The sequence below is a fragment of the Schistocerca cancellata genome, chromosome 1, assembly GCF_023864275.1.
Source record: "Schistocerca cancellata isolate TAMUIC-IGC-003103 chromosome 1, iqSchCanc2.1, whole genome shotgun sequence".
In the NCBI taxonomy this organism is placed as follows: domain Eukaryota; kingdom Metazoa; phylum Arthropoda; class Insecta; order Orthoptera; family Acrididae; genus Schistocerca; species Schistocerca cancellata.
In genome coordinates, this window is record NC_064626.1 from 861,109,662 (window position 1) to 861,123,459 (window position 13,798).

Sequence of the window (13,798 nt, forward strand, 5' to 3'; positions counted from 1 at the left end):
TGTCAGACCCACCATACTTGCTCCGGACACTGCGAGAGGGCTGTACAAGCAATGATCACACGCACGGCACAGCGGACACACCAGGAACCGCGGTGTTGGCAGTCGAATGGCGCTAGCTGCGCAGCATTTGTGCACCGCCGCCGTCAGTGTCAGCCAGTTTGCCGTGGCATACGGAGCTCCATCGCAGTCTTTAACACTGGTAGTATGCCGCGACAGCGTGGACGTGAACCGTATGTGCAGTTGACGGACTTTGAGCGAGGGCGTATAGTGGGCATGCGGGAGGCCGGGTGGACGTACCGCCGAATTGCTCAACACGTGGGGCGTGAGGTCTCCACAGTACATCGATGTTGTCGCCAGTGGTCAGCGGAAGGTGCACGTGCCCGTCGACCTGGGACCGGACCGCAGCGACGCACGGATGCACGCCAAGACCGTAGTATCCTACGCAGTGCCGTAGGGGACCGCACCGCCACTTCCCAGCAAATTAGGGACACTGTTGCTCCTGGGGTATCGGCGAGGACCATTCGCAACCGTCTCCATGAAGCTGGGCTACGGTCCCGCACACCGTTAGGCCGTCTTCCGCTCACGCCCCAACATCGTGCAGCCCGCCTCCAGTGGTGTCGCGACAGGCGTGAATGGAGGGATGAATGGAGACGTGTCGTCTTCAGCGATGAGAGTCGCTTCTGCCTTGGTGCCAATGATGGTCGTATGCGTGTCTGGCGCCGTGCAGGTGAGCGCCACAATCAGGACTGCATACAACCGAGGCACACAGGGCCAACACCCGGCATCATGGTGTGGGGAGCGATCTCCTACACTGGCCGTACACCACTGGTGATCGTCGAGGGGACACTGAATAGTGCACGGTACATCCAAACCGTCATCGAACCCATCGTTCTACCATTCCTAGACCGGCAAGGGAACTTGCTGTTCCAACAGGACAATGCACGTCCCCATGTATCCCGTGCCACCCAACGTGCTCTAGAAGGTGTAAGTCAACTACCCTGGCCAGCAAGATCTCCGGATCTGTCCCCCATTGAGCATGTTTGGGACTGGATGAAGCGTCGTCTCACGCGGTCTGCACGTCCAGCACGAACGCTGGTCCAACTGAGGCGCCAGGTGGAAATGGCATGGCAAGCCGTTCCACAGGACTACATCCAGCATCTCTACGATCGTCTCCATGGGAGAATAGCAGCCTGCATTGCTGCGAAAGGTGGATATACGCTGTACTAGTGCCGACATTGTGCATGCTCTGTTGCCTGTGTCTATGTGCCTGTGGTTCTGTCAGTGTGATCATGTGATGTATCTGACCCCAGGAATGTGTCAATAAAGTTTCCCCTTCCTGGGACAATGAATTCACGGTGTTCTTATTTCAATTTCCAGGAGTGTATAATTGAATGGCCGGACGGGAAATTTAACGTTAGTTCTTGCGAGTGCGAGTCCAGCGTCCCAAGTAATTCTTGAGTCAGCGGATCTTTCTAAGGTGGCTGTTTCTCCTTATAGCTCACGTTAATGTCACTGCTTTCCTAGAGGCCGCCCTTGGGGAAGATCAGTTTGAGGTCGGGAGAAATGTAGGAAATTCGGGAGAAATGTAGGGAATCGAGATTTATTTTAGGAGATACGTTGAAGAAAGCTAAACCTACGTTTATAGCATTTGTAGATTTAGAGAGTTTTGACAATGTGGACTGGATCAAACTTTTTGAAAAGTTTAAGCAGGATAAAATTCAGAGACCGAAAGGTTATTTACAACTTGTGCAGAAATCATACTGCAGTTTCATCAGTGTAAGGACATGAAAGGAAGCCTTAAAGCCATACTTGAAAAGTTAATGACGTAGAGTTCTCGCCTGTCCCTCGTGCTATTTAATCTTTATATTGAGCAACAGCTGAAAGTAACCAAGGAGAAATCTGGAAAGGGAATTAAGAGTTCACGGAGAAGAAATAAAAGCTTTGCGGTATGCCTATGATATTCTGTCACAGCTGCTAATGACTTGGAAGAGCAGTTCAACGTTATGGATGGTGTCTTGAAAAGAGCTACGATGAATACCGATAAAAGTAAAACAAGGATAATGAAGTGTCGTCGAAGTAAATCAGACGATGCTGAGGGCGTTAGATTAGTAACTGAAACACTAAAAGCAGTAGATGAGTACTGTTGTTTGGGCAGTAGGATAACTGATGATTGGCAGACGCTGGAAGGCGTAAAATGTAGACTGGCAATTGTAAGAAAAGCACTTCGGAATAAGAGAAATTTGTTAATCCGTAATATAAATTTAAGAGTTAGGTTTTGTGAAGGTCTTTTATCTGCAGTATAGACTTCTATGGAAATGAAACATGGACGATAGATTATTCAGACAAGAAGAAGACAGAGGCTTTTGAAATGTGGTACTATAAAAGAATGCTGAACATTAGATGGGTAGAACTAATAACAAATGTGGAAGTATTGAATCGAATTGGGAAAAAGGAATTTTATGGCACAAATTGACTGAAAGAACGGATCAGTCGATAGGAGAAACCCGTGACCAAGCTTGAAGACCACCACAATAATAACAACAGACTCTCATCTAAGCGATAAACTTGCAATGGACGCATAACGATATCAGTTTCCGTGTCCGATTATGCACTGTAGGGAGAACTTTCCACATGCCCAGGTCTATTTCTGATAAGATACTTTCGTACTACTATGCTGCTTCCATCTTTAATACTTTAGTAAGAGTGTTTCTTATTCATAAGGGAAGTGCAACCTCTGGAAATAGTGTGTTATCTCTGTTCCAAGCTGTAAGATAGCTTCTAAATAAGTGGTTTCCAACTTGAGGATAATTACCTTGTCCTGGATAAAATTAAATTTCTGATGGGTATGCAAATAGAAACACGAGAAAGAATAAACAGTTATATTTCAGAGGTAAGTACGACGAAAACACGTGACTTTTCAAGACACTGTAGGCCTATGTTGGCGACACAACTTCTGTTTTGCGAATCTGAATGGTCAGTCCACAGATATTTCTACTCGATGGCCCGACTTCTCGCTAGTCAGTTTTATGTGCCTTGACAGCTCAACGACACTATCTGAACTGCGAGCATAGCTGGTATCTCGGCTGTCGCTGCCTCGTCTACGCATGCTGGATTGCCTCAAGAGAAACAGAAGAAGGTGAGTAAAATATTTTGCTAGCATTCTGCAAGAAATCGATAATTTTGGCATTGCTTGGCTTCATCATAAGAGAAATAACGGTATCATATCTCGTCGATAGATTGGAAGACGGGGGTGGAGGGGGTGGGGGGTAGTCGTGGAATTGTTGTTTGTTTGGTGTTTGGAAAGGACGAATACGGCAAAAGGAAAAAGACTTAATGTGTCAGAATAATTATTGTCAGTTTTCTTCGCAAGTTAAAGCTTCGCCAAGGCCGGGCTGAAGTTGAGAATATTTCGATGCCATCAGAGGCAATGGTGACGCTTGACGGAACCAGTGAGTAATCTCTCGTCCACAGGTAAGTCGTCAGAAATAAATTTTATTGGCTATTATTTTTTTATTCGGGAAATCGACATGTACATTCCTGAATTCTAAGACCAATTCCAGTGCAAGAAGGAATATTTTGAGATAGTGAAATCGGTGCCACAGTACAACTTCTTTGACTTTGCGAAGATGAAACACTGAAAACAGATTCTGGCAAAACAGAACTGACATTTTGGCAAAAGGTTCGCAGCGAATATCCTTTATCATAGGAAAAGCCTTAAGAATACTTACGCCACGGGCCGTAAATTCCGGGTTTGAGGGTTACTTAAAGAATATGGTACGGGTGTGATACCATGTGTGTGACAATCACAATGAACTCTGAGCAAGACATCCAATGCACGTTAACGAAACCAAACCGAATATGATAAAGATAGCTAGAAATAAGCAGTACCAAGCATCTCAGACATTATTTCTTAGTTTACCGAAATATTTACAAAATGTGGGTACCTTATTTGTTAAAACGTTAATTACATATTAGTTAACTACGTAGGTTTCCGCTGCCGGTGTCACAATGATTAAAAGTCTTCTGTGTATTGTAACAAGTCATTGTATAAAAGCTTTAATTGTAAACTGTAAAACCGACGTTACGACCTATTACAACGGCCTTCCGCAGGGTACGTCTTGGCATGAGGAAGGTCATTCTAATACGGTAGTAACATAAATTTTACAGTTTATAATTGAAGTCATTATACATATTATTTATCTGTCGTCATTTTAAAAATAAACGAGTTCAAAAACGAAACAAAAATTTTCAGTTCAAAGTTTAGTTAGGTTCACTTTTGCTGCGTTTATTGTCAGATGTCTGATAGTCTCGGAAAGCTAGTAATCCACCGTTCTAGATGGATACATTGTTTTGCAAAAAAGCTACGAAAATAGCGGCCGCCGTAAAGCTTATAACAAAGTAGAATATTATTATTATCGTATAGAAATTCAATACACAAAAAGAATGTACTTTTCATATTCGGATATGTCACAGCAGTGCAGTGTGGACTCGTGTATAAAAGGTGTGGCTATTAAAATTTCAGTAACTGTCTATCCAGTTCGCCAGTCAGAGCGTACTTACTTATAGGGCAAAGGGCATTGTGTTTGGTGAGCTGGGTTGGGTTGTTTTGGGGAAGGAGACCAGACAGCGAGGTCATCGGTCTCATCGGTTTAGGGAAGGACGGGGAAGGAAGTCGGCCGTGCCCTTTGAAAGGAACCATCCCGACATTTGTCTGGAGCGATTTAGGGAAATCACGGAAAACCTAAATCAGGATGGCCGGACGCGGGATTGAACCGTCGTCCTCCCGAATGCGAGTCCAGTGTTTAACCACTGCGCTACCTCTCTCGGTTTTGGTGAGCTGGATTCGCATAGGAGCAGGGTTCAAATTCCCTTACGGCATCCTGATTTGAGGTTCCCGAAATCCTTTTACACAAATGCCGAAACGGTTTGTTAGAAAAATGACGCCGTCTATTCTGTGTCATATCGTTTCTTAGTTTAACTTTGTGCTCCGCCACTAATATCCACTGTCGAACGGGACGTTATATTATATTCTGAGCATCTCCTTTTTTCCTTCGCACTGACAACACAGGCTAATAAAACGTTTTGAAATGAAATAAAAGAAATACCATGATGAAATTAGAGCAATAGCAATACGAATAAATAAACATACCAAAACCGAGAAAAGACTGACACCGCTTTTGGCCGGACCGTGAAGCGTGACAGGCACGGCACGGCACGGAGCGACTCGAGAGAGACGACCAGCACAGCCCAATTGCTGGTCCGACAAAAAGTGTTAATCTGTTACGTAGCACGACCGTCTGTGATGGATTCGTCAGAGAAAATAATTACTTGGTGACTCTTTCCTAATGGTTACCAATCTAAGATTCGGCCTGATGACTCCTTGGAAACGGAAGTGATCGGTGGATACTACTCAAGTATGGTGTAAATTATTTTCTCAGCGTTGTAAAAACGACTAGTACTTGGTAAAGAATTCTGTAATCACATACGAAGATAGATAAAAAGGACTGACAAATAAAAAGGAAATAATATGCGATGACATGAATGTATTTCAAATATCTTGATGTCTTACTCGATTTATACGAAGTTGAATGGATCCTTTGTAGTTCGTTGTATTAATGTTTTTTAAGTGTCGTTTTCGCTCTATCGTACTAGAACACATTGCGCAGACACACTAGGCAGGATGACTCGGTGTGACTTTGCAGTGCTACCCTTTCGACCAGAGTTACCTAGCAAGAAAGCTCCACAGCATTTATAGTTAAATAGTTTGAAAAATACCTCAAACGTATTACTGTTATCCTACACGGAGTTCCTCTCTCCAGTAAAAACAACTAAATCAATTCCTCGGCAGAAAAATGAAGAAGAAGAAGAAGAAGAAGACGACGACAGAGGCCCTCATACTCGCAATCAGGGACGTTAATCGTGCACGACTACCATATGTGTCAGAGAAAGAAGCTGGTACCAATGAAAATTAGTCTGTTCGCCGTATTTCCGAAAACTCGTTTCGTTGGCTGTCCAGACTCTCGTGCTCTAGTAACCATTATAACGGTAAACGACGGTTAACATTAAATCCTTCGAGATTCTTACACAAACAGCTGCTTCATTCCTTGTGTTTTTCTTTTTTTTCTACAGCAATCATGTTTTCAAATGTGTGTGTGTCTCATGCTAAGATAGGTTTTTTTTTCAACGGATACAAATCAGTAAAACGCAACATCACAAGGCTGTCACAATACCGGTAAAGACCACAAAACATCTGCGTAATCAGATGCAGGCATATTGTGTTTTACCGACGAGCAAAGTAACCCATGGCGTACAATATGGTCTAACAAATAAGACTGGCCAAGAACAGCGCTGGAACAATAACAACAAAACAGTAGTTTGAGCGTAAAGTGGAATACAAATTTTTAGTTACGTGGAAAACTGTATCTCACGAAAGCTAAAATCCAAAGCGAAAATTCTCAACATGGTAAACTAAAATATGTATCCAAATAGAACATAATTTTTATTACCAGGGGAAAAATGCTCCTATCGGAATACAAAAAAGGTGAACATGCCACTGCTTAAAATATCTGACTGAACAGTAGGGTACCACATGCTTCACAGTACCTTCCTCAGCATCTTTAAAAAATTTCCCAAAAATTTTACATCTGAACATATTCGCGCTCTTTTTAGCATGCAGCTCCCCTAATTGTAACTCGCTCGCACCCGCTAGTCCATCGCTGTAAGTCGCTCACAGAGTTTAACAGAACCATGTCATACGTCATGAAAAAAGGTACAAAGTGAGGTACATCAGTTTTCCGAAAGAATAGTCTACCCTACTAACATAAACTTGACACGTACTGAATCGACGTTGCTACGTAAAGGATTAAAGTGTATATAACCCCCCCCCCCAAATGAATGCAGAATTGATTAATATCACAAAGGGCGGCCGCCCAATTTGGCCTATAGTAAAGATCTTCTGCGAATTTTAAAGTGGGGAATGCAATAAAAAAATCAAAACTGGCACACACCTTCCAAAGATCCTTCAATGTTAAGAACTATTATGACTTAGCGTCATTTGCAATTCAAAGTGAAATCCCAGAAGCTGCAATGCTGGCATTGTTTGTCATTACAAATCTTTATACAGATACACCTATTAATGACTCTGTTAGAATAATGGGAGAAAATGTATTACATTATCAGAAGATTGGTAAGGAGGAACGCATAGAATTAACAAAAGATTGGAGTTAGTGCTTACTTTTATCTTCTTTAAGTAAAATGACCATCCATATCAGCAGACAAATGGATTATCAAGGGCAATAATTTCTCCGGAACATTGCCAGAGATTTTTATAGATGGCCTAGAGAACAGATTTTTCAAGCAAACTAAGATGAAGAGCTTCGCTAAGATGATGAGCGCCGTGCACAAGGAAATTTACTTCACAGTCGAGCTAGAAAAACATAAATGCACAACCCTTCTGGACCTTGTAATTGCTAACAATATTGGCAGGCACCAAAATAGCTATACAGGGTGTTACAAAAAGATACGGCCAAACTTTCAGGAAACATTCCTCACACACAAAGAAAGAAAATATGTTATGTGGACATGTGTCCGGAAACGCTTACTTTCCATGTTGGAGCTCATTTTATTACTTCTCTTCAAATGACATTAATCATGGAATGGAAACACACAGCAACAGAGCGTACCAGCGTGACTTCAAACACTTTGTTACAGGAAATGTTCAAAATGTCCTCCGTTAGCGAGGATACATGCATCCACCCTCCGTCGCATGGAATCCCTGATGCGCTGATGCAGCCCTGGAGAATGGCGTATTGTATCACAGCCGTCCACAATACGAGCACGAAGAGTCTCTGCATTTGGTACCGGGGTAGCGTAGGCAAGAGCTTTCAAATGCCCCCATAAATGAAAGTCAAGAGGGTTGAGGTCAGGAGAGCGTGGAGGCCATGGAATTGGTCCGCCTCTACCAATCCATCGGTCACCGAATCTGTTGTTGAGAAGCGTACGAACACTCCGACTGAAATGTGCAGGAGCTCCATCGTGCATGAACCACATGTTGTGTCGTTCTTGTAACGCCACATGTTCTAGCAGCACAGGTAGAGTATCCCGTATGAAATCATGATAACGTGCTCCATTGAGCGTAGGTGGAAGAAATTAAAATGAGCTCTAACATGGAAATTAAGCGTTTCCGGACACATGTCCACATAACATCTTTTATTTATTTGTGTGTGAGGAATGTTTCCTGAAAATTTGGCCGTACCTTTTTGTAACACCCTGTATACACAGGAAAGCAACCAGCACTGATATGATCATAAATACGAAATAACGTCATCGCCCAAGGAATTAGTACACCTTCCTCAAGTTACCTTTGAATGAGGACGAGAGTGGAAAGAACTTCAAGTAACTACGCAGCTACGTCATTCAAAAGTGTACAGAAATAGCAACATCGCCAAGATGTACGAGAAAATTAATTGCAGAAAAAGTTCTCAAATCAGGAATGCATCAGAATAATGAACAACATGCAGCATTAACATTTAGTGGTGGAGGAAAGAGGTTAAGTCACATAACTGAAAAAAAAAACTGCGAGAAATACGGTGACTCAGGAGTGCATAAGCTAAACTGCAACGATTGCGAAAAATTTTAGAATAAATCGCGAAAAAGTTCATGATAAGGTGTAGGGAGCATTCCTATGATGGGAGCAGTAGCGTACTGACGATGTACTTAAAAACCCAGGAGCAAAGGTTAGCTTGGGCAAGTGAAAACTTGGTAGTATTGTACAGTGGCCTGAAAGGGAATGCCTTCAGCGTATTGGAGGACCCACAAAAGTTGAACTAACAGAGTGAATTTCGCTTTAATTGCTATTTTTGAATTTTTTCGAGAACTGCTAGTGAGACGCATGCTAACTGCGGCGTACCGGTGCTCTCCTGCTGTTGGTGCGCTGGGCCACACCACCTCGCCTAGCTTCTCCTGGGCAGGCACAGCTGCCGCTGGTTGCACCCCAAGAGACCTACCTACCTACCTGGTCCCTTCGGTTCTGTGTACAGAGCTTTTCCTGACTAGGGGAGCAAGTTACTGGTTCCTCCGCTCTCCAAAATTTTTTGATTTAATACTCAGATGGTTCTCTACATTGAAATCTGTTTTACAAGTATTCACAGCTTAGTACACTATTTGGCTAATTTTTAGTTCACAGCACACAGATTTTATTTATCGGACACAGGATAAGAGCAAATACAACTTCTATTATCACAACATCATGTCAAGGCAAAGTGTATTTAATGCTAAAGTTTATGCGATTGCTGTATAGATGTTACTGTAATGCAGATTAAACGAATAGTTGTTGTCAAATTAAGCTGAATCCCACATGCCGGCCGGAGTGGCCGTGCGGTTCTAGGCACTACAGTCTGGAGCCGAGCGACCGCTACGGTCGCAGGTTCGAATCCTGCCTCGGGCATGGATGTGTGTGTTGTCCTTAGGTTAGTTAGGTTTAATTAGTTCTAAGTTCTAGGCGACTGATGACCTCAGAAGTTAAGTCGCATAGTGCTCAGAGCCATTTGAACCATTTTTTTTAATCCCATATGGACTAAAATTGCCGCCATTTGAAAAACTACTTTTGTGAATGCGCCATTATACTCATTTATACGGTGTTTCATAATTTGACTTTGAATGCTTGTAGTTCAAAGATGGTCCGTATTTTTTACAAGTATGAAGAGAAAACAAATGAAGGCAAAATCCGCACACTAACGCAACCTCTCGGCTAGCACTTACATCACTGAAAATTTTTTGAGCCAACATGACAGTTGACGCTCCGATTACACATTGGTCGTATTGATAATGACAATGATTCTTTTTTTACAATAGTGAGTAATGGAGAATGAACTTTTTACAATTTTTTAACTCTATAATTTTCAACTTTAGTGGCCTGATCATGAATAATAAAAGGCTCTCGTTCTTATAGTCCTTTAATTACAGATCTTATGATAACACAGTAGCCGAAACGATGCTACAAGTAAACACATATAATAAGCGATCTAGACGGCTTTATTCACAAAATACTCACTATGATTGCGGACTCATTCAGGAAATTTATTTTCTTTATTAAGAAGGATTACGTTACAATTCCGTTGCTTATTTTTATCCTGACAGTTTCACATTTCTTCTCACAAGACTGAGTATTCCACGTCGCAGATCTCCGAGAGATGAACACGTCTAGTGAGTGAACACTTTCGGGTGGAAAACTTGGTCGAACAAAGTGTGACAGCAGTTTCTTTTGAGAGGAACTCTATACGAGTGCTACCACACACTGTTCGAACAAGCTGTCTGTCTAAAAGTGTTGTTAATATGCACAAACTGGTCATTCGTGGGACACTGACTTTTTACAACTTATTAATTCAATTAACTGCTCAACTTCCATCGTCCCCGTCTCCTACGGAACACTAAATTCCACATATAAAAATGTTTGGCAGAGGTGGGCAATGACTGAATCATGTGGAGCGTTCGATCCCTACTACCTAGTGCTATGTACAGTAGACGAATAATTTAGTTATGTTAAATGTACAAAATGTGCAAAACTTTAAATTGAGTTGACCGCACCGAGAAGAGATCCTGAATATGAAACGAGGGACTCCAGTTGAACCACTTCGCCATGTCCTGCACATTAAACAACACCCCTCATTTCGAGATTAGGGGCTATATGAAATAAAATGCGCTACAGCGAGACTATGCAAACGTACCTTATCGAAAGCAGACAGCCTGTGACGACATACAGTTGCCATAACCACGGGGCTATCACACATGCTTCACCAAATACAAAGCGTTAGCGATTTACATGTCTTTATACGAAGTTACACGCGGTGGCTGGCAATTGTTCCCCAATATTTAAAATTCATCTGGAGCATGCTCTGAATGTACAGTCAACTTAACATGAACAAAACGGCTATAAATAGGCAACATAAAACTGCTTCCCCCCACCTCATTTTACTTCATCTGCACACACAATATGAAATTGACGGTTTATCTGGTGATCTACGTAACGGTTAGTTTTTACTGGTAATGACGGAGCTTATCAAAGTTTATCCAGTCTGTGCTTGCTTACTTTTTATTTCTCACTTCACTTTTCAGAGTTAGTCTTTGATATCCTGATGATACACAAGTATCTTTCTCGGTTCGTCTGCTTCAGTTTTTGTCAATATAACTTGACCAAATTTCTGCTGGTAGCGACAAATTCAGTCTAGAACCGTCGAAAAATCTTTTAAGAACGTAGAATAACGTCTGAGGTTTTTCCCATCCTCAAATCATTGGAATTCTTTCAAGAGAAAGGTAGGCGTGATACGATGGAGAAAAGAAACTACTGAAGTGGAAAATGTGACAGAGGCAGAGAGAGAGAGAGAGAGAGAGAGACGTTTGGTTACTGTCAATCATATTGAAGGAAACAAGAAGACCGATTAGCGTCGATTATATTAATTTGTAGATGAACTATACGTAGTTCTGCCGAAAATACTCATTCAACGCCACAGGTCTTGTAAGGATAGACTCAAGCGGGAGCGTTGCCCCCGATGCGTCGTCTCAAACACTTGGAAGGAACTGCACTCACTGCGGACTAGTTGGAAAATATAGCATTCAACCTCTACCTCCATGCGACGCGACCGCTACCATATCTAACCTGGTCTGCTCCTTACGACTTCACACGCTGCTTCCTTGCACCGTCTCATACGTTTCGCAGACGCTTCTGGGGTTTAACACGAACCGTCAAAACATGAAATTTGGAGCCACGGAGGCGACAGGAAAACGAATTGCACGCGCTGAGTACGTATTTCGTGTCGCGGCAACGTAAAGCGACACGGCTGCCAGAAACCCGAGAGCTTTTTCCGAGGATGGCTATAAATAGAATAGGGTCGTGTGAAGCGAACTTCAAGGTCCCGTCGGCTCCCCGCCAACCACTGTGCATTGCAGTCCTTTGACGCTCTGCCGTGGTTCACATTCATTGTTATACTTACCGCGCGTCGGCAGCCATCCCCCATTACAGCGCGAACAATCAGATTAAATGTGTAAAACATTCGATCGATAAAAAATGTTATAGATGCATTTGTGACGATAATGATGCGCAAAGGAGCTGTGAAAGCGAGTTCGGATGGCCTTCCTCCAACTTTCTATGCTGACCAAGTCACCACGGCTGTGCCCTGTGGTGCACAGTAGGAGCACACAAGAGACGCACTTTCCAAGTCATGTTCTTTTCGGTATTTACGGCGGGTGCCGACAGGGGCGTTGCATTGAAATTCTTCTGTCATCCGTATGTCGTAAACGTTCTATGCTCCTGTTGGCACTTTACATCCATGAGACCAGCTATGACTACAGTCGAAATTGAATATTCGGCATATGTAATGTTAATAGAAAGCGACCATAATGGCAATTAGCGTAGCCTTTATATGGATTTTTAAGCACAATTTTATCGATCGAGAGGAAGAATAGGAATATAGTTTCCAAAAGCCACCACAATTTGGCGAAAGCCAGTGGTTTAAAACTTCAAATGTCGCTGATACGATTTAAATTGTACCGCTTAGGAATACAAGGAAGTGCCTAACACTGTCGCATTATTATTTTCTAATTAATTTTCCGGAAGGATAAAGCACCGTAGCGAACGCGACACCGAAATCGTGAGAACAGATAAATTTTCACGTCAGTACAAAATACTTTGTTGATACACAGTTGGAGGTCATACGGCTTCATGCAAAAGGTTAGAGTTACAACTCTCGATTGCACAGACGGAGCTGTTTGATTGAACAGAAGGCTCTGGCGCTAGGATATCACAACAAACTGAGAACATCTCCACCTTATATTAACAAAATACGCCAGTAATTTTTTTCAGTAGAGACAAGCGGATATAGGGTAGCATGTTACCTCCAACCTGTAATATGTTTAATGCTAGAAAATGTTGTTAAACCACCTGCATACAGTTTCACTAGTTATTAACAACCATTAGGTGGAGTGTGGATCAGTTACTCTACAATCCAAATCAATGTGTGACTTTGCTTTCGTTATGAGCCAGAAGTTTCGACTGATGTGAATGTTACGTTGATAGAGAAATGGCTGGGACTCGTGGGGAGCTGTACCTAAGACCATCAGAGTTAAGCCTTGCACTTAACTATAGATACAGCAAATGTATTTCTAAAACACGAATTGTAGACTGCTTCCTTGTATAAGACAAAAAAAGTCATCATGAATTTTACGCCACCACCCGTTCCTCATTGCGGAGCAAGTACTGGTGATGAAAATTTCTTCCTTCGCCAGGATTCGAACCGAGAAACGTCAAGTCGAGCAAGACGATAGCTAAGTGAGTTAATGCGAAGACTGACACAGTAAGGACATTGCATGCTGTTTGAGTCAGTCCAAATAAATCGACAAGTAATACGGACTGTCACTCATTACGGTAATTTTATTCGACCAAACCAGCTTCTTGCAAGACGACCACTTAGGCGACTTCACAAGTTTAGGGGAACAAGAACCATTTCTAATTAGTGGCTGGTTCCCACTATTTATCCTTCATTTCCTATGCTACCTGTTCGTGATACATATAATACTTGTCAGACTCGTTCTGAATGATCCCAAAACGACAAGAAGTCAGACTAATGGGAAATGATGGGTATGACCCCTGTAGCAGTTAGCTTGAGTTTTTCCATCAGTTTCACGTGGTTTACGTACCGAGAATGTTTTATTAGCAACGTGTTATCTCTTCTGCAGGGGAAAACAGAAGGTTACATCCTCACAACATATATTTAGCGGTAAATAATAAAGTAAGTTCATTTCTTTT

General features: G+C 42.4%; 1 protein-coding gene across 6 annotated transcripts in view; it reads right to left on the reverse strand.

Annotated features, from left to right (window-relative positions):
* The window catches only part of LOC126189262 (leupaxin), a 475,608-nt gene that overhangs the window by 43,179 nt on the left and 418,631 nt on the right, over positions 1-13,798 (reverse strand). The window lies entirely within an intron of this gene.